We start from the raw sequence: 27,382 nt of genomic DNA on the forward strand, positions 1-27,382 counted from the left end.
TATTTTTTGATTCATTTCACTGAATACTCAGCGCTGCACTTTTTCTTTTTTATTCTTTGTACACAATATTGTCTTTTGTTGGTGCTAGCTGCTACTGGTTTACAATATTTACAGTTAGCGCAACCTTTTTTTTCCTCATTTTAACCAAATCATCAGACCCACCCAGGAGCATCTGCGGGTGAAGGCAATGCGGGATTTCGTCAGAATTGCAGGATTCCCACGCACCGTGGGGGCCATTGATTGCACCCATGTGGCACTACGGCCCCCCCATGACACAGAGAACATATAGCACAATCGGAAGCACTGGCATTCCATCAACGTACAGGTGATAGCCGATGCCCAATGCCTCATATGGCACATCCGTGCAAAACACCCAGGGTCCAGCCATGACAGCTACATATACCGCCAAAGCCCCATCACAACAGAATTTGTACAGAACGTGTATGGGGACAGCTGGCTGGTTGGGGAGTGACATGGGAGTCAGGCATGACTGTCCGCCCCCATGATGCAGATATCATGAGGGGCACATGCACGGCTAACATCCTCCTGTCTTTTCCCTTCCAGGTGACTCTGCATATGTACTTGGACCCCATCTCATGACTCCATTCCGGAACCCTGAAACCTCATGAGAGCAAAGATACAATGATGCACACGCACGTACCCGTGCAGTGGTGGAATGCACCTTTGGCCTCCTGAAGTCCCGTTTCCGATGCCTGGATAAGTCTGGGGGTACCCTGGTGTATTCCTCAAACTTTGTGTGCCAGATCATCGGGGCATGTTGCATGCTGCACAACTTCGCCGTGAGAAAGGGCCTGGAGATTGACCTACGTGAGGACCTGACCCCCGAACCAGACATTCCCCCCCTGACCGAGGCTACCCCGTCTTCTGAGGGAACAGCAGTCAGGAGATGCCTCACAGTAGGCATCTTTGCACAATAAACCCACACATTCATCATGTCACAAGCAGAATGTACGCATGCACACCACTGTGGTCCCTAGCACACACCCCACATCCTCATCAAATTGGATTAGCCCAAGTCCAACAATCAGGACTTGGGAGCAGCAATGCCACGACAAGGCTCCAATTATGTTGCTGTACATTCATACACCATTCACACGGACCTGGGGATCACTTCTCCCTGGTCCTGGGGATCACTTCTCTCCAACAACCGAGGGTGACACCCCTTTTCCGGCAGGAATGTCACCCCCACATTCATACATCAGTCACACTGTAGCCTGCACTACTAACCGTGTGCTTGGGCTACAAAAAATATAAAAACTCATAACCTGAGTCGAACATAAAAAAAAAAAAAAAAAACTTAACGGCGCTGCCATGTCCCACGCCTGCGGTGGCCACGGCCCCGGCTCCTCATGGGAGACTCATGGGGGGGTAAATCAGGAGGAGAAGCATCCCCTGGTCTCTGCACACCTGGCGGCCTGCCCTCCAACGCCAGGGCGATGCGGGTGAGGACCACATTGGTGTCCTCCTGCAGCCTCACCACCGCCTGGATGGCTGCCGTGTTGGCCCTGACAGCCTCTGTCAGGGCATGGACCTCCTCACCCACGCCTGCTGTGGTGGTCTGCAGATCAGCCATGCAGGTGACCACAGCTGAGGAATTGCATCCAACATCCTGCACAGCTTCCTTTATGGAGGCCATGCTTTGGGCCATGTGGCTAATACTCCTCACAACCTCACCCAGATGGCGGGTCTGTCGGGCCTGGTCCCTCTGGAGGTTTTCTGGCAGAACGTCTGCCACCCCCCTTGTCTTCCCGGTCACCTTCCTGGGTCCTGATGTGGCTTGGGGCCTAGGAGAAGGGGAGACCCTTGGGGGGAAGCCCTGTTGGGGGAGGAGCGGGAGGGGCTACCACTGATGGTGGGTTGACTGGTGCCAGCAACAGGGGAAGACAACTCCAAATGGAGCCTTACCTCATTGCCACTGGTGACCTCCTGCTCCTCAACCACCTCATGAGGAGAGGTGTGGCCACTCCCTTCCACAGATGACTCCGGGCTTGCCAGGTGGTCTGGCTCAGCCTGATATCCGGGGGATGGTGTGGACTGGCCAGATGGCCCAGCACCCTCCTGCACATCTGTGGATGACACAAACGATTCACATGTTGGAGGATCCACACACTTGTCACATGTTCCCTTCCACCCCCACACATGCTACACACCAGATAGAAAATAAAACACACTTACCTGTCCTCAAGACCTCCTCAATGGAGTCAAAGCCAGGAACTCCCTCCACGTGATGCCTGTGGAGGCACTGGGCAACCACCCGCTCCTCAGCAGTGAGTGTCTCCGTTGCTGGTCCCCCTCCAGTGCCCCTGGCATGAGTGGTCATCCTGGCCAGCTTACCTTTGACCATGCGCCGAAGATCGTTGATCTTTTTTAAAATCTCATTGGGGCTCCTGGTCTCACTCCCCAAAGCATTCACATTATCAGCAATCAGCGCCAGGATCTCCCTCCTCCTGGCCTGGGTGGTATTGGCACTCTCTTCCCCATGGAGATACCTATCATACTGGGCCATGGCCCTGTTAATGATTGCCCTCTCCTGTGGGGAGAAATTAAGCTTTCTCTTCTTCCGAGCTGCTGACAAGGCTCTAAAACAAAAAGCTACAAACAACAGAACAAAAGTACCTTGCTTCAGGGGGGGAAGCAAGAGGATGTACTTTTGCACTGGACGGGCTCATGTTTGGGCGTATTTATGCTCTGGGCGTATCTCACTAATTACGCCGGGCCTAGTTCGTATCTCACTGATTACGCCGGGCCGAGTTCTGAGCATGCGCAGTCCGTTTGGCCCTTCATTTGCATGGGGTCACGGCTCATTTCAATGGAACACGCCCACTTCCTTCCTACTTTCAATTACGCCGTCTTACGCCTCGGAATTTACGTTCCGCCGGCACATCGTCAGGCGCAAATACTCTGAGGATACGGTACTTGCCTCTCTAAGTTGAGCCGGCGTAGCGGAAATGAGATGCGCTACGCCAGTCTATATATGCGCCAATGTACGTGGATCTACCCCAAAACCTTTAAGCCCCTACTCATTGAGTAATTGAAGGACAGAGAGCTAATCTCTATGCAATAAAAAAAGTCTAGGCATTGGAGACTGCTTCTGACATTACCACATGTCACTAAAATATTAGGCAAAGTTCCCATATTTCTAATAGCCTTCCGTTTCCACATTTCTAACAACTACGCTGATCATTTGCCTGCTGCCTCCGACCTTAACTGACCCTGGCCTGTTGATTGACAATGCCTCTGCCTGCTGCCTGGATTGTTTATGAACCATGTTTCTGCCTTCCATGTAAACTGACCTTGGCCTGTTTATTGACGATTCCTCTGCCTGCCGTCTGCATGCATACCATGCTATGCATGGCTTTCCTGCTTTTTACCATCTGTCAAATATTTTCTGCTTTTCAACAAACTTGCTTATGCATATATTTGAATGCAGACTGTTAACATAGTACATTGGGAACTGGTCTGACTCTGATCTGCCACTATCTTGTTTACTCGGGCAAATATAAGGTTTAGGAATGTACAATATTTTAAGAAGACCTATTAAGATATGGGATATATACTATATGTGCAGGAAGGTAGGTATGGCAATGCGTGGGAGGAACAACCTTATTCTATTTTTAACTGGTTGAGGATTAGTGTGCTTTTGTATAGGTTAACCACTTAAGACCCGGACCTTTAGGCAGGTAAAGGACCCGGACAGTTTTTGAGATTCGGCACTGTGTCGCTTTAACTGACAATTGCGCGGTCGTGCAAAGTGGCTCTCAAACAAAATTGGCGTCCTTTTTTACCCACAAATAGAGCTTTCTTTTGGTGGTATTTCATCACCTCTGCGGTTTTTATTTTTTGCCCTTTAAACAAAAATAGAGCAACAATTTTGAAAAAAATTCAATATTTTTTACTTTTTGCTATAATAAATATCCCCCAAAAATATATAAAAATGTTTTCCTCAGTTTAGGCCGATACGTATTCTTCTACCTATTTTTGGTAAGAAAAATCGCAATAAGCGTTTATCGATTGGTTTGTGCAAAATTTATAGCGTTTACAAAATAGGGGATAGTTTTATTGCATTTTTATGAATTTTTATTTTTTTACTACTAATGGCGGCAATCAGTGATTTTTTTCGTGACTGCGACGTTATGGCGGACACATCGGACAATTTTGACACATTTTTGGGACCATTGTCATTTTCACAGCAAAAAATGCATTAAAAATGCATTGTTTACTGTGGAAATGACAATTGCAGTTTGGGAGTTAACCACTAGGGGGCGCTGAAGAGGTTAAGTGTGACTTCATCTGTGTTTCTAACTGTAGGAGGTGGGGCTAGACGCGTGACATCATTTATCGTGTTTCCCTATAACAGGGAACACATGATCAATGACAGCGCCACAGTGAAGAACGGGGAAGCTGTGTTTACACACAGCTCTCCCCGTTCTTCAGCTGCGGGGACCGTTCGCGGGACTCCAGCGGCGATCGGGTCCGCAGGTCCCGCGGCCACGGAGCTTCGGACCGGGTCGCTTGCGCGTCGCGGGCGCGCGCCCGCGACCCACGGCTGGGCACTTAAAGAGGACGTGCCTGTACGTGCTTGTGCCCAGCCAAGCCATTCTGCCGACGTATATCTGCAGGAGGCGGTCCCTAAGTGGTTAAATTGCTTCAAATGTTTCCATTCAATTAAATTTCATATTATGGGTTTTGGGTGGGATTTGATGCTAATTGGATTTTAGAATTTTCCTTTTTGCATAGACTCATGTAGTTACTAAGGTTTTACAGTTGTATATATTTATCAATCAAATACCTTAATCTTTTAAGTCATTTGAAAGAAAAAAATATGTAAACTACTGTGTGTTATTCATGTAGATAATAGGTGGATGGAGAACCAAAAGAAGCTCAATAATTAGGCAAAATTTCAAAACAATAAAAAAAAAAATTGAACTTTTAATGTGCCAATAAGAACACACAAACTTTACGAATATTTTTTTATATACAAAACCAGTACAATAGTATGCAGGGTTAAACCCTTCCCGCCGATAGTATGCATATTTGCAGCCCCGCTGGACTGGGCTTTTTTCATGGGGCCACATACAGTATGTGTATGTGTCTTTGACCTGGGAGTGCACAGCACAGTGCATTTCCAGCACAGAAATTGGGTCTCACCGAAAACCCCATGTCCCGTACTAATGAACTCCCATTCTGGGTCACCTGATCGCTGTGATAGCCTCTGATCAGTCACTGTGAAGCCCACCCCTGTGCTTCTCTCTCTGTGAATGGAGAGGAAAGATTAGCGTATTGTGTCTGTTAAAAATAGGTAACTGTATTTATTATTATAACTTAAATGGAGAGCAGACCACATTTTAAGTCTTTCAACTAAAAAATTTAAATAATGCCTAAGGGTTCACTTATGCTTTTGCATAGCTTTGGAAGTGTAGCATGTAAAATGAAAAATTGTATTCATTATCTGCATTCTTGCTTTTGGTATACATTATACAGTAAGACTTGGAAAATATGGCTCATGCAAAGATTAGAAATATTGCTGCCTGAAGTCATCTACATTTAAGCTTTTTTTATGTCCATAAGTAATTTTAGCAAACAGCTGGAGCAATGCAAAACTATACAAATGTTAATAAACTTTTATTTTATTTTTATTTGATGTAAGCTGATGGTTGTGCCCTGTGAGAAAAATAAGACTTCCTGCTTTGAGGCATTTCTCTTTTCGTTAAGGGATAACAGATGCTTCTGCGAGTACTATATTGCTCCTAGGAAGGTTTTAGCCACATTACATATTTTATGCTCTATTATTTCAGGTTCTTCAATTGCGCCCTTGTCATACTGTTATTTATATATTGTTAGAGGATAAGACAACAGTTTAATGTTAGATCTAACCATTTAAATGTATGATTTTACAGCAAATGTCAAACATGACAAACTTGAATTACTTGGACATATTGGCCCCGATTTCTCGTAGCACTTACGACCGACGTAACTTGCCTACGTCGGCGTATCTTGGGCGCATATTTACGCTGGAGGCATATGGGAATTTCGATTCCCATATGCAAATGAGTGAGATACGCCGATTCACAAACGTACTTGCGCCCGGCGCATTAATATACGCTGTTTACGTAAGTCGTACGTCCGGCGTAAAGTTAAGCCTCATAAAGCAGGTGTAAGTCATGTTAAGGTATGGACCAGGGAACAGCCGTCGTATTTTACGTCGTTTACGTAGTAGTACGTGAATAGGGCTGGGCGTAAAGGGAGTATATTCGACGTGATTCTGAGCATGCGCACTGGGATACGTCCACGGACGGCGCATGCGCCGTTCGTTCGGCCTATCATTTCCATGGGGTCACGCTTCATTTAAATGGATCATGCCCACCTTCCACCTACTTTGAATTAGGCGGGCTTACGCCGACAAATTTACGTTACGCCGGCGCAACGTTGGGAGCATTTGTATTGTTAATTCGGTGCTTGCTTCTTTGCTGTACGTCAGCGTAGCGCATATGAGATGCGCTACGCCTGCCTAAAAATGCGCCGATCGACATGAATTGGCTTTATAAGCAGAGTTTACTGCATAATTTCTATATCAGTGATCTTTATTTTTATCACAGAGCAGTTCCAGTGGGGGCATTTGTGAAATAACTGGGTTACCCTTAGCTACACTGAGAAGTTAAATTCTGCAAAACTCTGCACCTAGTGACCTCGTACAGACGAGCGAACATGTCCGATGAAAACGGTCCGCGGACCGTTTTCATCGGACATGTCCGCTCGGAGATTTCGGTCTGATGGTTGTACACACCATCAAACTGAAATCCCCGCGGACAGACAGCGCGGTGACGTGGCGATGACGTTGACGCCACCACGTCACCAAACCGGGAAGTAAAATACTTCCACGCATGCGTCGAATCCATTCGACGCATGTGGGAGATTTCAAACAGGTGTTGGGTAATCAGTATAAGGGATAAATCCAATGAAGTGGATTCCCTTTGGTATGGCACACCCCTGTGGTGTGTGGGGGCCTGACAGATCTCGAGATACGCAGCGTAAGTGTAAATATGCGCCGTCGTATCTATGCGCCGTGCCCAACGTAACATACATTCGACTCGAACACGAAGCTCATCCCTAGTGTGGACTGCAGTATGTGGGCAGGACCAAATGACCCCTATAAATAGGTAGGGGCAGGGCCGCTGATAGGGCAGTACAACCAGCCCTGCTGCGACTTTAAAATTATTTTTGCTTAAATAAATAAACGTTATTTTTTTTGTTTTTTTTTCTAAACCATACTTTGCTCTATTTGCTAATCAGAGGGTAATTACATTTTCCTGGGCTCCATCAGGTCAACATAGGGACCCAGGAGATGACAGCAGGGGAGGGACTTATTTTCCTTTTTCAGGTGCAGTCAGACAAGCCGATGCGCTGCCCATATTATAGATCCGGCAGCAGCCACCCACTGCCTATGGTTTCTCTGGTGGAGTGATTCTTCTCTACACTGCTCCTGTACACTTCTCCCTCAGTAATTTCCGTGGACGGAGGGAGAGATTGATGTAAGGTTGGAAGGCTGAGAGTGCAGGAGCAGGCTTAATCCAATGGCAGGGCACAGCCTCAGGCAAATGGCAGCTAACACTGTGCACAGCAACACTTACTTCTAAGGAAGGAAGGTATACTCCCCTCCCTGATTCCCCACTGTGCTTGCCTATGATGATGATCAGAGAACAGCAGGTGCTCTTTGGCTCTGTCACAGTGTCTGTGTCACATGCTGTTGGGTGCTGATTTTGTTAACTTTAAGGCTGCACTCTGTGTTACAGATCATAACACAGTACAGCCATAACAGTCAGCATTCAACAGCAATGTGACACTGATAGAGTCATACCAGCACCTGCTATGCTCTGATCATCATAATGATGATGATGATAATCTTAAGCATGAGATGCTTGGTTACATTTGTGTTTGGGGGCAGTAAATGGCTGAGCTGTGTTTTTTTAAGGCCCCCAACCACTCCAATTTAAGAACTAATTGCCCAAGCTTTCCACTTGGATCCATTGGTCAATTTTTTTGTACATACCTTAATGTAGGTCTACAGGGGTCTGGATGTAAATGTACCTCTGTCTGTTTATATCCACCTATTTCCAGGTCTGTTCCAGGGGCGGTAAACAGACCAGCCCTGCACCCTGTATGGAGCGGCTGCCACTGGTCTGCTCAGCTCCAGAAAAAAAAATGGGAAAAGGATTGCATCCTTTTTCTATTTTTCCAGACCTAAACATGACAGATCAAACAGCCTGATGTAAATGGACACATTTATAACAGGCAGGAGAAAAACAAATATCATTTGAGGACAAGGCTGCATTTTTTCGAGGTGGGCGGAGTCGGGGGGCCCCATTGGGTAGGCTGTACGGGGCCCCATGATTTCCAACAGCAGCCCTAGGTAGGGGTTTTACCACTGTGTCTAAGCACTATCTCACTGTACATAACAGGGACCCTATGAACACAATTTTCTTGGAGATTGATAAATATAGTCCCCAATGGAGGGGGAGTTGTCTTATTAGGAGTATTTCCAAACTAGAAATGTTGTGGGTACATAAGTTAAAGTGTTATACCCCTTTTGGCTTGAACATTGATGTTGACGTCAATTCATTTATTGACAACTCCTAACTAGCAAGTCCATTAGCATGCATCCCTTCAAGTGTACTACATTAATGTTGAAGCCTCTTTAATGTTTTTGCCTATTGTCATGAACATTTCTGGCTTTTGTCACATATTTTTGTAAACTCGGTGTGAGTCCTGGGTGGCTGTGTTAGGCCTTGTTTGGATTCAATTCCTAATTGAGAGGTATTGCTGTCAGGATTGACCTCTAACCTCTTAGTTACATTTATTTTCAGTCAAGTTCATTTTCATATATGCAATCATTATGTGGAATGGCTGACCAACTTATCTTTTGTTTAATATTGTCCCCTCATCATAATTTCCGTAGAGTTGTTGTTTGGTTTAGATTGCTATTGGATGATGTCAATTGCCAGTTGTGGCACTTTTGGACCACCCTGGCGTGTGTTGGCTTTTGGGACACATACATTCTCATCCTGCAGTCATTAGTTGACTGTTTATTTTTAGTGTTTACATTAATATATATGTTTTCTGCTATTTAATTATCCAGTTTGTTATTTGGCTGTTGTTTTAATGTCTTTTTCATCAACAATTTTTAAATAGTAGCCGTAGGGATCTATCAGAAGTCTTTAGATGCCCTATATGGGCAGTATATAAGTCCTGCTTTTTACCTCCCGGTCTGTCTACAAAGATGATGTAGTCATCTGTTGCTTGCGACCGGTATTGGGGCCAACAATGTGTCACACTTTGCCCTCAGTACCGTTATTCCTGTATGTTTTTTTATTTTTCACATTTCTAAAATGTCGATAGTTTGTTTACCAGTGACCAGGGACTCAGACCGAGGCTTGGTTGTTTATTAGCGGTGCATCAGGACACCGCCCATGCTCCGGAACAACATCCTTCTTGTGACGAAACACATATGGTGTGCAACGTGCTGACGTCACCGCGCCTTTGTCACGTCCCACGTTGCACGGCGTGTTTTAATTGCTTTTACTATTTGCCAGTCGGCATTTGTTGCTGTTTTTTCTTATTGGATTGAGTCTAATGCCGTTTGACCAATCTTTTTAATAAATCATCTGGTTTTACTGATGGCGATGTCCTTTTGTTTTTTCTTTCTGGGCTGAATACATTTATCAAGACCGTCTTTCCAGTTACGCTTCTTGCGTTGAATCAGCTGTAAGCCCCCTATACAGAGTGTATTTGGTCCTCATTGGAATTGCCACTTTATCTGGGCCGTTTTGGGAACGTCAGACCTGTGAGCCTTGTTGGAGATCATAATACCCAGGATTGGGTGACAAGCTACTTTAACTAGTAAAGCTAGTAAGCCTTGACTCTGTGTGATGGTGGATTCACAGTCTTCTTGAAGACTCATCACTGGGTGTTGCAGTGCCTCAACTTTTTATCATTGCCGATAGAGACTTGCCCATATGCCCCTTCACCTCAATTATTATCATCATATGATATATTCATTTGTCTATTCATACAGCATTTTTAGGGTTTATTGTATGACGTCTTTTCACTGTTCATCAATTTATAATTTGCCATTATTATTGCATTTTAGGTTAATTTCTATTTTTTATTATTGTTTATTTTTATCACGCAATTTATGCGTTCACTTCACAAGTTCACATTATCAAGCTATTATTAGAGCAACTTCTTTTGTTTTTTGTTCTGTTTGTGTTGTATACCACTTTGAGTTGCAGCTTGTTATTCTTTAGTTTAAATTAGCGCAGTTTTCTTTTATAGAGTATCTCCAGGTTGCAAAGGGAAAAGTCCCATAGAAGGATTGCAAAACAAAGAGGGAGGACAAGATGTCCTGTGCGGCAAACCTGGCACAGGCAACTTTCCCATCAGAGCCCCAGGAACTAAAGAATCCAGGTTCTTCCCCTGGTGGAAACCGGGGATAGCCTCCTAAAGGCACCAGGGGGGACGTCTGGAGAGCATACTGGCCCGAAATATTTAATCTGTCCCAAATAGATAATGAGGTTTGAGTCAATGGAGATGTTCAGTCAGAAATTCCTCTGAAAGCGGCCGGCATGCAGGGAGTGCCCGCAAGATTCCTACCTGCCATTGTTTTACTGGAAGAATCATGACATGAATTTAAAATATGGACAAGGGCCATGGCCTTATAGTATAAGGCTATAGCTGGGAGCCCAATACCTCTGTCCATTTTTTTTTACGTAAAAGATCATAGGCCATTCCAGGATGTCCATCCTTCCACACAAAGTGTGGATGGGTTATCGGTATAGTATAGAGTATATAAATTATTCTTGGCAGAATTGTCATCTTAAGGACAGAGGCAGCTGTCTATCTTGCAGTATTTTCATCAATAAGGTGTCATAATTAAGGTCATATAAGAGTTTTAGGTCAGGGGAGATGTGTCCCTAAGTAAGGGCAAACGGCAAACAAAAGGTAAAGAATGTCACCATGGTATTCGGAACATGGATAGGCAGAAGCTCTGATTTCCCACTAATCATTTTACAGTTAGATAGAAAGACAAATTTATGTAAATTCGGACATTAACACTTGCAAAAAAAACTTCGGATTCAAAAGATAAAATTAAAGTTCATCCAAGTAGGCAGATAGTTTATGTTCCATGGAGCCAACTTGGATCCCGGAAATATTATCATTCCCCGAACTGTCCTTAAAAGGGGCTCTAAGACAAGGGTGAACAATATTGGGGTAAGAAGGCACCCCTGCTGAGTCCCATTGCGTATGCTAAACAGTGTTGCTCATCTTACTTTAAAAAAGTAATTAGTTACAGTTACAAATTACTTCTCCGAAAAAGTAATTGCGTTAGTGACTCAGTTACTACATTGAAAAAGTAATTAGTTACTCAGCAAAGTAACTGTGACTTTTTTTTTTATATTCTACAATGCAATTACGCACACTGGCTACAATTGATGGGCACACTAGCAGAAATTGATAGGCACACTGGCGGCAATTGATGGGGCAAACTGGCAACAATTGATGGTTACAGTGGCTGTGTTTGATGGCACAGTGGCTGCGTTTGATGGGCACAGTGGCGACAATTGATGGCACAGTGGCTGCGTTTGATGGGCACAGTGGCGACAATTGATGGTGGCACAGTGGCTGCGTGTGTTGGCACAGTGGCTGTGTGTGTTGGCACAGTGGCTGCATGTGATGGCACAGTGGTTGCGTTTGGTGGAACAGTGGCTGCATCATGTGATGGGCACAGTGGCTGCATTTGATGGCACAGTGGCTGTGTCATGTGATGGGCACAGTGGCTGCATGTGATGGCACAGTGGCTGCGTTTGGTGGCATAGTGGCTGCGTCATGTGATGGGCACAGTGGCGACAATTGATGGCACAGTGGCTGCATTTGATGGGCACAGTGGCTGCAAGCAGTTTTAAATGACTGTTTTCCTTTAGAAATGTAATTTTGCTGCTGAGACTTTTCTAAACACGGGGAAAATGTGCTACATTACAGGCATACTATAGACACCCCTCGAGTATAAAATTTAAAGGAATATTTCACTTTATTGTTTCACTTTAAGCATTATTAAATTCACTGCTCCCAAAAAAACTTCAGTTTTTAAAACTTTTTTTTGCATTGACCCCCTTGGGGCATGTCCCCAGTGTCCCCAAAAACTTTTTATGACAATACCATGCATATAAGCCTTTAAAATGATCACTTTTGATTTCTCGCATAAACTTTTAAAGGGTGTTCGGCGGCTTTCAAATTTGCCACAAACACTCCAAAATGTTCGCTATTCGGCGAACACCCGATGTTCAAGTCGACCTTACGTTTGACTCGAACATCGGGCTCATCCCTAATAATAAGGACGAGATCTGAACTTGCCTAAATATTTTTCCACAGTGAATATCCGGGAATTTGCAATTGCCACACAATGTTGAATTCTGTCCATAGTCAGACAACTTTTGCATTACAATACATTTTCTTGCATTAAAAGTCATGTTCTGTACTGTAGGAAAAGGAAAAGTATGACTATGCTCTTAATGCAGACACACGAGGCACAGGTGACTGTCATCTAAATAAAAACAAAAAAAGCTACAGTGCTCAGCTACGAGTGGGAAAAAGTGGCTAGTGGCACAACTGTTTGTTGACAGTACGATCAGGCAGATGTGAAGACCTGAAACACTGAAAGCTTTCCACGTACCTCAATACATTTCACTGCAGAATCAAGAATACGATATCTCTAAGAGCCCTGTGTTGAAAACTGGATTTAATCTCTTGGATCAATAAATTGTGGACAAGTCTAAAGATTATACGTATGCAGGGGCTGACTGACCATTGGGACTCTCTGGCACTGCCTGAGGGCCCCATGCCACTAGGGGGCCCCATTAGGGTTGCCAGGCTCAATAATACCAGGGACAGTATGTAAAAATCTGTGTTTTTTTTTTACATCTGTCCTTGATATGTCCGAAACCAACATGCTTTTGTTGTGAAAATCCTGAGATTTTGGCTGCCCTGCCTCTGCACTGCCTCCTGGCGTGGTGGCCATCTGTAAGCCCAGGGGCCCCATAATCGTCTATTGCCTGGGGGCCCCATGAGTTGTCAGTCCGCCCCTGTACGTATGTATAATAATCATTTGTGGATACTGAATGTCCTGTACACATCCAAAAATGTCATTGACATACACAGAAGTGTATAGCATGTACTGCAGATCTGATCCTCTGCCAGTTCCTGACTGTCAAAACGACTTGCTTTTTTTTTTTTTTAAACTAAGCAGATGTGAGATAGAGAAATACAAATAACACTGTTACTTTTTATCTACTTTGCTTCATTCATCTGCAGTCCAATGAGTCTAATGAAATGAGCTCAGTTAAAGCAACTTGACAAGTAAAAAAATGTTTTATTCTTAAAGTGTTACTAAACCCAATAATATGAAAATAGTTCATCCACCCCACAGTGTCCACAGCTTTTAAATCTTCTTTTTACATTAAAATACTGCCACTATATACCTTTTTGGATGATCTGTATACAACGGTTACATGATAAACTCCAGTGCTGAGAGTTCAGGAAGGAGGAGATTCCAACTGCAGCCTTTATACACACCCACATGTGTGGTGTCAATATCATGTGACCTGGCTAACTCTGAGAACAAGTACATATTCTCTCCAGCATAAAACTGAGCATGTGCAGGTCAGCTACTCAGCCTGTGTTAGCTGGCCTTCCCCAGATAGACAGTGCAGGAGGGGAAGAATTTATGCATACCAGATAACACAGCCTTTTTACACAATGCAAAGGGTTAACCCCTTAAGATCCACAATGAGTATAACAAGCATGCTATGCTGCATATCCAGACTGATTTTACTGTTGTGGGTTTTGTAACACTTTAAATACAATTTGTTCTTATTTAACCACTTGCTGACCGCCGATGTACGTCGGCAGAATGGCACGGGCAGGCACATTGGTGTACCTGTTCGTCCCTTTAAATTTGACGCCCGGCGGGCGTGCATGCGCCCTTCACGTGCCTTGTAAGTGCGCTCGCAGGTCCTGGAAACTCGATGTTCCCGGGCAGCCTGCGATTTCGGCCTGCAAAGGTAGAACAGGGGATGCCTTTGTAAACAAGGCATTCCCCTAGTCTGCCTAGTGGCACTGTCACTGATGACTGTTCCCCGTGATCAGGAACGGTCATTCGTGCAATGTGGCTCCCAAACAAAATTGACGTCCTTTTTTTCTCACAAATAGAGCTTTCTTTTGGTGGTATTTGATCACCTCTGCGAGTGGCAATTTAAAAAAAAACTATGAGCTAGATTCAGATAGCCCGGCGTAATTTTATGCAGGTGTAACGTATCTCAGATACGTTACGCCGCCGTAACTTAGGGCACAAGTTCCGTATTCATAAAGAAATTGCGCCCTAAGTTACGGTGGCGTAGCGTATGTGGTCCGGCGTAAGCCCGCCTAATTCAAATGTGGATGATGTGGGCGTGTTTTATCCAAATTTAGTGTGACCCCACGTATTTGAAGTTTTTTACGAACGGCGCATGCGCCATTCGTGAAAGAATCCCAGTGCGCATGCTCGAAATTATGCTGCAAATCGTCAATGCTTTAGACGTGAACGTAACTTACGTACAGCCCTATTTGCGAACAACTTACGCAAACGACGTAAAATTTTCAAAATTCGACGCGGGAACGACGTCCATACTTAACATAGGATACGCCTCATATAGCAGGGGTAACTTTACGCCGGAAAAAGCCTGCAAACTCGATGTTCCCGGGCAGCCTGCGATTTCGGCCTGCAAATGTAAACAGGGGATGCCTTTGTAAACAAAAGAAATTTGTAGAAAAAGGCTACGACAACAATAAACTTGTCCGGATTATAGACGAACTGGCATTAATACCACGTTCTGACTGCCTATCCACAACTCGAGTACCTGCTAAAAGAAATATTCATGAATGGAGTTTTATATCAGGCTTTCACAGTCAGTATAAGGAGGTTGAGATGATCTTTAAAAACCATTGGCACATCCTATTTCTAGATAAAGTTTTAAATACTGTACTTCCAAAGAAACCAGGATTCATATATAGGAAAGCGTCCAATTTTGGTGATAAGATTGTCAAAAAAGTCCTTGATCCTCCAAGAAAACCACCATCCATATGGAATAAAGAGGCCTTCTTCCCATGCAAAAAATGTCTCCCATGCAAGGAAGCAGACAGATCAAGAGGCCCTGTAGAGTCCTTCACTGCTACGTCTAACGGTATCGAATTTAAAGTGAAATCATTTCTCACATGCAACACAACACACGTCGTGTATATGCTCGAATGCCCGTGCAAGTTGTTGTATATCGGTCGTACAAAAAGAAAATTAAGAATCAGAATTGCTGAACATGTTGCAAATATTAAATTAGGGTACAAGGACCACAATGTTTCCCTGCACTTTAAACTTTATCACAACAAGAACCCTGCAGGTCTGAAGTTTTGGGGTGTTGAACATGTCGAACCCTCCTGGAGAGGCTGTAACCATATAAGGGAACTTTCAAAACGTGAAACTGAATGGATTTTTATGGCAGGCACTCTTGTGCCGAAAGGATTGAATGTGGACCTGGATATTAACTGCTTTATCAGTGACCTCTGATTTTATTACAGTTTCAGTCTTACCACCCCCTTTTTTAGCCTTTTTTATCAGTTTTATCAAGTTTTACGTTCCCTGTTTTATCAGCCTCTATTATCAGTGCCTTTACCGGCTATTTTCTTATTTTCAATATATATATTTTATAATTTATATTTTTATATATTTATATATAGTCTATATCGTTTTTTGACTTTTATCTGCCTCCCGACCCTCCTTTTACAGTCCCTCTTTTTAAGCTCTCCTTACCATTATGACTGTATACCGTCCTTGTCCAGAAACTTTTGATGACATTAAGCCACACAATATACCGAACTGATCTTCCACTCAAAGATCATCTCTCTTTTTTTCACTAACAAAATATGTGGTAGCTAAAACTAATGTCAGTGTGGCAATGCCCACACAAGTTTGGCTATATAACCGGTATATAAGAGCATATCTTGGTTCACCAACGCACGGCGTATACCATATATATATATACTGGCACGTATCATTTGTGCATTTTCCATGATGTTACCTGGAATTTTTCATCTATAAGCACATTTTCACCGTAGAGTTGTGCGTTGCTGTGCATCTTTTATATATATTTTTTGTGCATTTCCGGATCGCTAATTCATTAAATGTCTTTATTTTCTCTCCATTATCATAGTCATGTTGCACTGTAATGTGCACAAACCAGTAAGTCTAATCGAATGTCCGAGATTATCTTCCTCTCCGAACACTTTTTAATAGCAAATATCATATAAATCCCGAGCTGTCTGATGAGCATCTGAAACACGCCCACAGCACTCGGTGATTGGGTGAACTGACACCCGTGTTATACAAACACATTCCCTCTATTTTTACTAGCTATTCTAACAAATACTTGTATTCGTTAAAAATACCGATGTACATTTCTGCTTGTAGTGAGCATTTACAAATGCTCCCTATACCTATGGGTGACAAGCAACTCTTATATATATTTTTAACCTTATTAAATGCAGTAACTCTCTTTTTTACTATTCCGTTTTTTTCACTTTACCCTTTGTGAACTTTACACAGCAAGGCTGAGGTCAGCCCGCCCACCGGATCGGAGCAGCACCAATCATGACCAGTGGGCGGTTAAACTGATTCAATAGCCTTTTGCTGACAGAGTATAAAGGAACAGTGAATGCGTTAGGTAGCCACGCCCTCTGTTGAAGTCAGGAAGTGACGAAACGCGTCAGGGCGTGGCTACAACGACGCTACATACGGACATAGCCTGCGTTCCACCGCGCTCCACCATCCACCAACCTCGATCCAGCGCCTGTCATAAACAGCTTCTGCTCAGCACGCGCGCGGCCCCTGGAGGATTTTAAACGGCGGTGACAGCGGTGATCGTATTCTATGCTTATTTTTCAGTGATTTATTGTACGGGCACTCACTTAAGGTTGTTAACCCTCTCAAGTCAGGTTCATTTAAGCAATATTGCACTATTTTTGTTTCTTTATTTGTCTTTCATGACACCTTGCTGAGAACTGTGTTTGACGTATTGATACCTGGAGGACCAGATGGTGTACCTATAGAGCTCCAACATCGCTCTATTGTGGCAATCTCACACCCTTGGTGGGTGAGTTTGGCTACAGAGGTATTTTTCTCTTGAATTGTTTTTGGTGCACTGACACTTAGGAGTCCACTACCTTTACACCAACTGGATCCACTGGGCTATTTATTCTTTTAGTTTTGAGTTGATATATCATCTCACTAGCGCTGTTTATCTTTTGAACTGTTTGTTCACACATTTAAGATACCTACTACCATTCCCCTAGTCTGCCTAGTGGCACTGTCACTGATGACTGTTCCCCGTGATCAGGAACGGTCATTCGTGCAATGTGGCTCCCAAACAACATTCAAGTCCTTTTTTTCTCACAAATAGAGCTTTCTTTTGGTGGTATTTGATCACCTCTGCGATTTCTTTTTGCTCTATAAACAGTGTGACAATTAAAAAAAAAAATATGGGCTAGATTCAGATAGCCCAGCGTAATTTTATGCAGGCGTAACGTATCTCAGATACGTATCTCAGATACGTTACGCCGCCGTAACTTAGGGCGCAAGTTCTGTATTCATAAAGAAATTGCGCCCTAAGCATATGTGGTCCGGTGTAAGCCCGCCTAATTCAAATGTGGATGATGTGGGCGTGTTTTATTTAAATTTAGTGTGACCCCATGTATTTGACGTTTTTTACGAACGGCGCATGCCCTGTTCGTGAAAGAATCCCAGTGCGCATGCTCGAAATTGCGCCGCAAATCGTCAATGCTTTAGACGTGAACGTAACTTACGTACAGCCCTATTCGCGAACGACTTACGCAAACGACGTAACATTTTCAAAATTTTACACGGGAACAGCGTCCATACTTAACATAGGATATGCCTTATATAGCAGGGGTAACTTTACGCCGGAAAAAGCCTAACGTAAACAACGTAAAAAAATGCGCCGGGCGGACGTACGTTTCTGAATCGGCATATCTACCTAATTAGCATATTCCTTGCGTAAATCGACGGAAGCGCCACCTAGCAGCCAGCGTAAATATGTGACTAAGATATGATGGCATAAGAGACTTACGCCAGTCGGATCTTAGCCTAATTTCAGCCTATCTTGCTTTCTGAATACAGAAAGAAGATACGCCGGCGCAGATTTGAATTTACGCGGCGTATCAAATGATACGCCGACGTAAATTCTTTCTGAATCTAGCCCTATATTTTTTACTTTTTGCTATAATAAATATCCCCAATATATATTGTACAGGACGCCGTGGCTGGGTCCTGGAAGGACGTTATATTTCCCCTCTGTTTGGACTGTGGAGCCTTTAAGGGAATGGAAAGGGTTAATGCACCTGTCTAAGGAAGTAGTTTAAAGCAGACAGGAAGTGCAGGTGATAGTGAAGGAGTGTAGGAGAGTCTATGCATGGTGAATGGTGGACAAGAAAAGCTGTGGAAGCTATGAAAAGCTGTGAAAGGACTTGGCAGTGTGTTGCCTGAAAGCCTGCTACTGAAGGACTTACCTGCAAGGACTGTTTAACTGCGATAGCAGTTCTGAGCTGTACAAGTCGGTGAGACTGTTATTTCTTTTGTTTTTGCTGCTGCTAAGCCATTTAAGTTTAATAAACCTCAATTTTGATTTAAAAAGCCTGTGTCCTGCGATCAAGCTGGTCCCCCAAACATTACAAATATATATATATATATATATATATATATATATATATATATATATATATATATATATATATATATATATATAAATATAAATGTTTTTCCACAGTTTAGACCGATACGTATTCTTCTACATATATAATAAGCGTTTATTGATTGGTTTGCACAAAAGTTATAGCTTCTACAAAATAGGGAACTGTTTTATGGCATTTTTATTAATAATTTTACTTTTACTTTTACTAGTTATGGCGGCGATCAGCAATTTTTATTGTGACTGCGAAATTATGGCGGACACTTTTGATACCATTTTGGGACCATTGTCATTTTTACAGTGAGCAGTGTGTAGCGCTCACCCCCAAAGGAGCCACTGAGAATAGATGGGATGGCAGATTTACCTCATAGCTCTTTCCGTACGTCTAGGGGTGAATGATGCAAGCAGCAGCAGTAAAGGAATGTCCACGAATAAATGTCTTTTTATGTGCTCTTTATTACCCAGTCCGGTAAAAACAATTAACAGGTGATGAAAGGGATAGAGATGAGGAGGAGAACAGCAGATTCAGGCGTAGTATCTGGAACAGTCCCGTTCCCAATGCGTAACACTTTAACACTTTCCTTACCACTCCTGATTGAGTGGGCTTAGCGTGCGGGGATAGGCCTCTCTCACTGACCTAGCAGCCGGGACACCGCTCAAATCTCTTAAAAGTGGAGTTCCACCCATAAATTTAACATTACATCAGTAGTTTTAAAAAAATGTCATTAGTCCTTTACGAATTTTTTTTTTTTTTTTTAGATGCCTTCAAAGTGTTGTTGCTAGGCAGAATAGTTAATCTTCCCACTTCCTGCACCTAGGTGCTTAATGCTTCCTAACCTACACCGCACAGACTCCTGGGAATGTAGTGGGTGTAACTTTCCAGGAGTCTGTGCATTCCCCAGTCTCAAAGAATCATGTGACTTGGACAGCACAGGTGCTGAAACCTGATATGACACTGCTTGTGCAGCACTGAGCATGTGTGAGATTTGCAAGGCTGAAATCCAGGAAGTCATACAGTCTGGCTTCATGATGCACACACTTAAGATGGCCCCAGTCAATTTCTATTTTATAAAGTGTCTAAATGCTGTAACAACCTAACAAAACGGACCTTAGTTTACAGACTAACTTTACTAGAATACATTAAGCTTGTGTATTACAGGGGTATTTATATTTAAAAAGTGAAATTGTGGCCGGAACTCCGCTTTAAGACAAAGTCTCTGCCACAGACCTGGAGAAATGGAATTGTTTCAATGGTCTCTGCCACAGACCTGGTGAATGAGTATCAGAAAGGAAAACTCTGCCACAGGCCCTTTTGAATTGCAAATGTGAGGATAACCCTCTTAGGTAGAGTTACACCTGAATCCTCCTTTTAACCACTTAAGCCAATATGCTGCTAAATGCCCAAAGGCGTTTTTACAATTCGGCACTGCGTCGCTTTAACAGACAATTGCGCGCTCGTGTGACGTGGCTCCCAAACAAAATTGGCGTCCTTTTTTCCCCACAAATAGAGCTTTCTTTTGGTGGTATTTGATCACCTCTGCGGTTTTTATTTTTTGCGCTATAAACAAAAATAGAGCGACACTTTTGAAAAAAAATCAATATTTTTTACTTTTTGCTGTAATAAATATCCCCCAAAAATATATATAAAAACATTTTTTTCCTCAGTTTAGGCCGATACGTATTCTTCTACCTATTTTTGGTAAAAAAAATCGCAATAAGCGTTTATCGATTGGTTTGCGCAAAATATATAGCGTTTACAAAATAGGGGATATTTTTATTGCATTTTTATTAATTATTATTTTTTTACTACTAATGGCGGCGATCAGCGATTTTTTTTCGTGACTGCGACATTATGGCGGACACTTCGGACAATTTTGACACATTTTTGGGACCATTGTCATTTTCACAGCAAACAATTTTTTTTTTTTTTTTTTTAAATAATTCTTTATTTTTATTTTCCGTATATTTCTTCACATCACTTACATATACATTCGACTTCCGTCGAAGACAGTGTACATCACATTTATAGATACAAACAAGACAAGTACAAGGGAGAAAAAAAAAAAAAAGACAAACAAATCAATATCCCTTGCTTCTCCTCTCGCCCCCCCCCCCCCATAAAAATTATTCCCTGTTAGGGTGTTCCTTCTTTTATATTTTTATGTGCTTATCGTGTTTTCCATATTTATTTTGTGTTTTATCGTGTATGTGTTTCCTTTTTCCTAGTGTATGTTTATTTATATATATATATATATATATATATATATATATATATATATATATATATATATATATATATATATATATATATATATATATATATATATAAAAAAAATTACGTGTCTACATATTTATTTTATTGGTGATATCTATGTTTTTGTGTTTATTTTGTGTGTGTTGTCTTATTTCTCTAGTGTTTGAGGTGTTCCTTATATATTTCCCTTTGTGAATTTTTTACATCCACCAAAAAAAAAAAAAAAAAGGTAGGAAAACCCCATTATTTTTCTTTCCCTCCCCCCTTTCTTTACCCCTCCCCCTTAATGTCCATTTCCTACCCTCTCCCTTGGGTAGAAATGACGAGTGCGAGTAGATGAGAACAAGGAAAAAATAATAAATAAATAATACCAAAAAAGAGAAGAAAAAAAAAGGAAAATTACATAACATTCATCCAATATTGTAGTTTGTCTTCTCCAATAACCATCCAATATGTTTTTAGAGAGAGGAGTGAGTATATGTGGCTCCAGAAAAGAATACGAGAGGTAAGGAGACAAACTCCCCTCATTACTCCTATTACATCTGTAGGGAGTGGTGTTCCCAGTCTGCCCATATGTTGTTAAATCTTGCCTGTTTATCTCTGATCTTATGTACTCTGCCTCCATTATTGAATTAACTTCGTTTTTCCATTCCATAAGGGAGGGGCATCTGTTCTGTTTCCAGTACCTGGGTATTAACATTTTAGCTGCGTTTAATAAGTGCGGTATCACGCTTTTCTTATAACTATTCATAGATCCTGGCGTTCCATGAAATAAAAAGTGTATGGGTGATAGTTCTATAGATTGGTTGGTCATCTTCTTAACCCATGGTGCTATTTCTTCCCAAAATGGTCTGATCTTTCTACAGGACCACCAAATATGGAGGAATGTTCCCTTTTCTTTGCATCCCCTCCAGCAGTTTCCATCTGCTGTGGGGTATATTTGGGCTAATTGAGCTGGCGTCTGGTACCATCTGACCATAAATTTATATGACATTTCTTGGGTTTTAGAGTTTATAGATGTTGTGTATGTTGATTCTATAAGTTTTTTTAATTTGTGCTGATGTAAATGTATGATTTAGCTCTTTTTCCCATTCCCTAATAAAATAAGGAATCATGTTTTTTTGTTCACTAAGAACCAGCCTATACATTTGCGATAACAAATGGCTAGGCTTCAACATTTTCACGCACATATTCTCAAATGTCGTAAGAGACACTACTGTCCTTACTTTTGGTTTTAATTTCATAAAAAAATTTGTCATTTGGTAATATCTCCATTCAGCCATTCTCATATTCCCTTGTGCTGCTGTTAATTCTGCTAGGGGTATTAGGGTTCCTTGGGGTGCATATCTTGAGCACATTGTATTCCCGTTAGATCCCCATGGACCCATTGCCCCATTCTCTTCTCCTGGTGGGAACCATGGGTATCCCTCTAGTGGAGCCAATGGGGATGTGGGTGGTGCATATTTCCCGTCTTTATTTAATCTGTCCCATATCGCTAGGGTATTCCGGGTCAGCGGAGATGTCCATTTAGAGAGCCCCCTCCCTTTAATCGGAATCCATGGTGCTCCCTTTAAGTCTCTTCCAGCCATAGTTTTTTCAGCTTGGACCCATATTTTATTTGAGGAGTCATGGCACCAATTTAATATACGTACCAGAGACATTGCTTTGTAGTACATATATGTATCTGGTAGTCCAATTCCCCCTTCCTGTTTATTTCTGCGCAGTATATCATAAGCTATTCTGGATTTCCCATCTTTCCATATGAAAGATATAAATGCTTTACGTATTTGTTTAAAGAAAACTTGTGGGATCGACATTGGTACAGTATTTAAGAGATATAATATTCTAGGTATAATATTCATTTTTATTACGTTAACCCTCCCAAACCATGTCAGGGAGTGGCCTTTCCATCTCTGGAGGTCTTTCAATATCTCTACTATTAATGATCCATAATTACGCTCATACAAAAGTTTTGTATTTGCCGTAATATGAATTCCTAAATAGTGTAATGATTCTTCTTCCCAAATGAACGGGAGGTTATTCTTCAGAGATGTGGCCATTACAACCGGTACATGGCTTGGCAGTACCATAGATTTCTCAAAATTTTCTCAAAATTCTCAAAATTTATTTTTAAATTAGACAGTTCTCCATATTTCTGTACTTCCATCATCAGTGCAGGTATGGACTCATGAGGTTTGGAAAGGTAAAACAGCAGGTCATCTGCATATGCAGAGACCTTGTGTACTTCTGAACCAATGTCGACCCCAGTTATTCTCTTATTTTCCCTTACCTTACATAGAAAGGATTCTAGCACTGTTGCGAATAACAATGGTGAGAGGGGGCACCCCTGTCTAGTGCCATTCCGTATATCAAAGTTGTCCGAAAGACTCCCGTTTACCTTAACCCTGGCTCTAGGGTTAGCATATAATGCCAATATCCATCCCATCATCCGCTCCCCAAGACCTATTCCTTTTAATACCTCTATCATAAACCTCCAGTTTACTCTATCATTTAAATTGCATTCTTTATTGTGAAAATGACAGCTGCAGTTTGGGAGTTAACCACAGGGGGCGCTGAACGTGTTAGGCTTCACCTAGTGTGTGTTTACAACAGTAGGGGTGTGTGGCTGTAGGTCTGACGTCATTGATTGTGATTGTGTTTACATACGGCTCTCCCCGTTCTTCAGCTCCGGGGAGCGATCGCGACGGAGCGGCTATAAACGAATAGCCGCGTCGTCGTCCCGGATCGCTCCCCGAGGGAATCCGCACGCAGCGGGGGGGGGTCTCGATCGGACCCCCCACCCGCTAGAAGGCAAGGACGTATATATACGCCCTTCTGCCTGTCCGTGCCATTTTGCGGACGTAAATAGTCGTGCGGCGGGCGTTAAGTGGTTAACGTCACCACAGGTATCGACTGAAAGAGGAGTAGATCCTTCAGGCTGCGTACACACAGTCGATCCATCCGATGAGAATGGTCCGACGGACCGTTTTCATCGGTTCACTGCTGAAACAGACTGATGGTCTGATGTGCGTCCACACCATCAGTTCAAAAAACGATCGGGTCAGAACGCGGTGATGTAAAACACACGATGTGCTGAAAAAAACGAAGTTCAATGCTTCCAAGCATGCGTTGACTTGATTCTGAGCATGCGCGGGTTTTGAACCGATGCTTTTGTGTACTAACCCTCGGTTTGGACCTATCGGTCAGCTGTCCATCCGTTCGATTTTAAAGCAAGTTCTCTAATTTTTGTCCAAAGGACAAAAGACCGATGGGGCGTACACACGGATGGTTTGGATCGATGAAACTGAACTTCGGTCCGTTTTCATCGGTTTGGACCGATGGTGTGTATGCGGCCTCAGTGTCCGGTCACCTCGATCCCCGATGGTTCGTCAGAATCCTATTGGGCCGCCAGCCTCTCATTGGCACCCCTCAGATGGACTCCCCACCGAACAGCTACACTTGCTTGGGATCTTTAAAAGTGGGAACCCAGTCGACTACTGAGTCCCCGTCCTGCTCGAATGTTCCGGACCAACTTAGGCCCAAAACCAGGAACACCGCTTAGCACGTCCGCTCTGGCCAGGTAGGCCATAACACCGAGCGCTGTGGTGTGGCCACCCTAAAGGTGGGTGCCACACAGGAAGAAGACCCCCTAAAAATGGCGTCTGTTCCCTAAGTACCCTCTCCCAGCATGCCCAGTGAGAGAAACTCCCCCCTGATTGGCTGCTGGCAAGAGGCACCCAAACCTGGACTTCACTAGCGCCACCTGTCGCCCCGGGGTGGTACAACACCCCAGCAACAACAGAATGAGCCCACAGCCCAGCCAAAACAGAGACCCAAATTTGAACCAATTAACCATGGTCAGAGTCACTTAACTCTCTAACCCCCGTCTAAATTTCAATAGCACCGGTTATGAAAAGTAACCAGGCGCTACACGTGCTATAAAAATGCACGGATTACTGTAAAAATTACACTGACAGTGAAGTGGTTAAGTGTTCCATAGGAAGTGATTTTTACTGTTAGGGGGCGTAGTTACATGTGACACGTCACTGATGACCATTCTCGATCACGGGAACGGTCATCAGTGACAGTGTCACTAGGCAGAATAGGGGAATGCCTTGTTTACAAAGGCATTCCCCCGTTCTGCTCTTGCCGACCGCATTTGTGGGACTCCTGTGAACATCGAGTTCCCGGGATCCTCGGCTGAATTTGAGAGGATACGCGGCGGGTTCGCGCACCTGCTGGCCGGCAGCGCACGCCCGCTGGGCGGCAGATTCAAATGGACGTACCTGTACGCCAATCTGCCTGCCCGTGCCATTCTGTCTACATACATAGGCGTGCGGCAGTCGGGAAGTAGTTAAGAAATGTTCTCTTCAAGTTTAACACAGAGTGTGATGTCTGGGCATATAGCCAAGATAGCTAAAATTGCTGATTGGAGGAAAGGCACACACCCCCTTTCTACATAGAGCAGAGACTCTGAGGCCTCGTACACACGACAGAGTTTCTCGGCAGAATTTGGCGAGAAACTCGGTCAGAGCCTGATTCTGCCGAGAAACTCTGTCGTGTGTACACTTTCGGCCCGATGGAGCCGCCGAGGAACTCGTCGAGAAAATAGAGAACATGTTCTCTATTTTCTCGTTGTTCTATGGGAGCTCTCGGCCCGCCGAGCTCCTCGGCGGCTTCAGGGCTGAACTCGCCGAGGAACTCGACGTGTTTGGCACGTCGAGTTCCTCGGCCGTGTGTACGAGGCCTCAGAGGTGCTTTATACCAGAGTCTGCACCCTGCTAATATATTTATAGAAACCTCCCCGGACAGAAATGACTATAGTATACCTGTAAATTGGCGCATTTTCCCGTGTTTAGAACAATCCCGCAGTAAAATTACATTTCTAAAGGAAAATAAGTCATTTAAATCTAAAATCGTGGTTGTTATGAATTGTCTGGTCTCGGCAATACAGATAAAACTCATTGAAAAAAACGGCATGTGTTCCCCCCCCCAGTCCATTACCAGGCCCTTTGGGTCTGGTATGAATATTAAGGGGAACCCCGAACCAAAATAAAAAAATGCATGGGGGGTCCCCCCAAATTCCATACCAGGACCTTCAGGTCTGGTATGGATATTAAGGGGAACCCTGTGCCAAAATAAATTTCAATGGCGTAGGGGTCCCCCCAAAATCCATACCAGACCCTTATCCAAGCACGAACCCTACCAGGCCACATGCCCTCAACATGGGATGGATGTTTTGGGGTTTGACCCCAAGGCACCTTGTCCCCATGTTTATGGGGACAAGGGCCTCATCCCCAGAACCCTTGCCCAGTGGTTGTGGGGATCTGCGGGTGGGGGGCTTATCAAATCCCCAGATCCCGGCCCTCCATGTGAATTGATAACGGGTACATTGTACCCCTACCATTTCACAAAAAAAAGTGTAAAAGATTGTAAAAAAGACAAGAGACAGCTTGGGGCAAATCCTTTATTAAAAAAAAAAACAACAATGTAAATCCATCTCATGCCAACATCCGGAAAAAAAGCCGCAACGGTTCCACCCCCATGGGAGGCTGCCGCCGAGTGACGCTTCTCCCGCTGTGACAGCTGTTATTTAGCTGAGGGCAGGGCCACTCGGTGATGTAGACGGGTGACCCCCCTCTGATGCCACGGTGTTCCGCGGCTTTCAAATTTGCCATGAACACTGGCAAACATCGGGCTCATCCCTACTTATTAGTGCCACTACAGTGCTCATCAGTGCCCTGTGTTGCCACTACAGTGCTTATCAGTGCCCTTCAGTGCCACACGTGAGTGCTCATCAGCAACTTACAGTGCTATCAGTGCCACTACAGTGCTCATCAGTGCCATACGTTACCACTACGGTGCTCATCTGTGTCCTTCATTGCCACTGCAGTGCTCATCAGTGCCCTACAAAGCCCACAAGGGAGTGTTTATTAGTGCCATCAGTGCCCTACAGTGCACATCAGTGCTATCATTGTTGCTTATAAGTGCTCATCAGTGACTATCAGTGCCCTACAGTGCCACCAGTGAGTGCTCATCAATGCCACTAAAGTGCTCATCAGTGCCACTAAAGTGATTATCAATGCCACTACAGTGCTCATAAGTGCCTCTACAGTGCCACTACAGTGTTCATCAGTGCCACTACAGTGCCCTATTAGTGCTCATCAGTACCAAATAATGCACATCAGTAAATGTTTATCAGTGCCACCCTATTAATGGATCCTCATATGTTACATAGTTACATAGTTACATAGTTAGTCAGGTTGAA

The 27,382-nt window shown here is 43.5% G+C and overlaps 1 protein-coding gene across 1 annotated transcript in view; it reads left to right on the forward strand.

Annotated features, from left to right (window-relative positions):
* Nucleotides 1-27,382, forward strand: part of GRIN2A (glutamate ionotropic receptor NMDA type subunit 2A) — a 1,843,544-nt gene that overhangs the window by 853,918 nt on the left and 962,244 nt on the right. The window lies entirely within an intron of this gene.

Source organism: Rana temporaria, chromosome 6 (genome assembly GCF_905171775.1).
Source record: "Rana temporaria chromosome 6, aRanTem1.1, whole genome shotgun sequence".
Classification (NCBI taxonomy): Eukaryota; Metazoa; Chordata; class Amphibia; order Anura; family Ranidae; genus Rana; species Rana temporaria.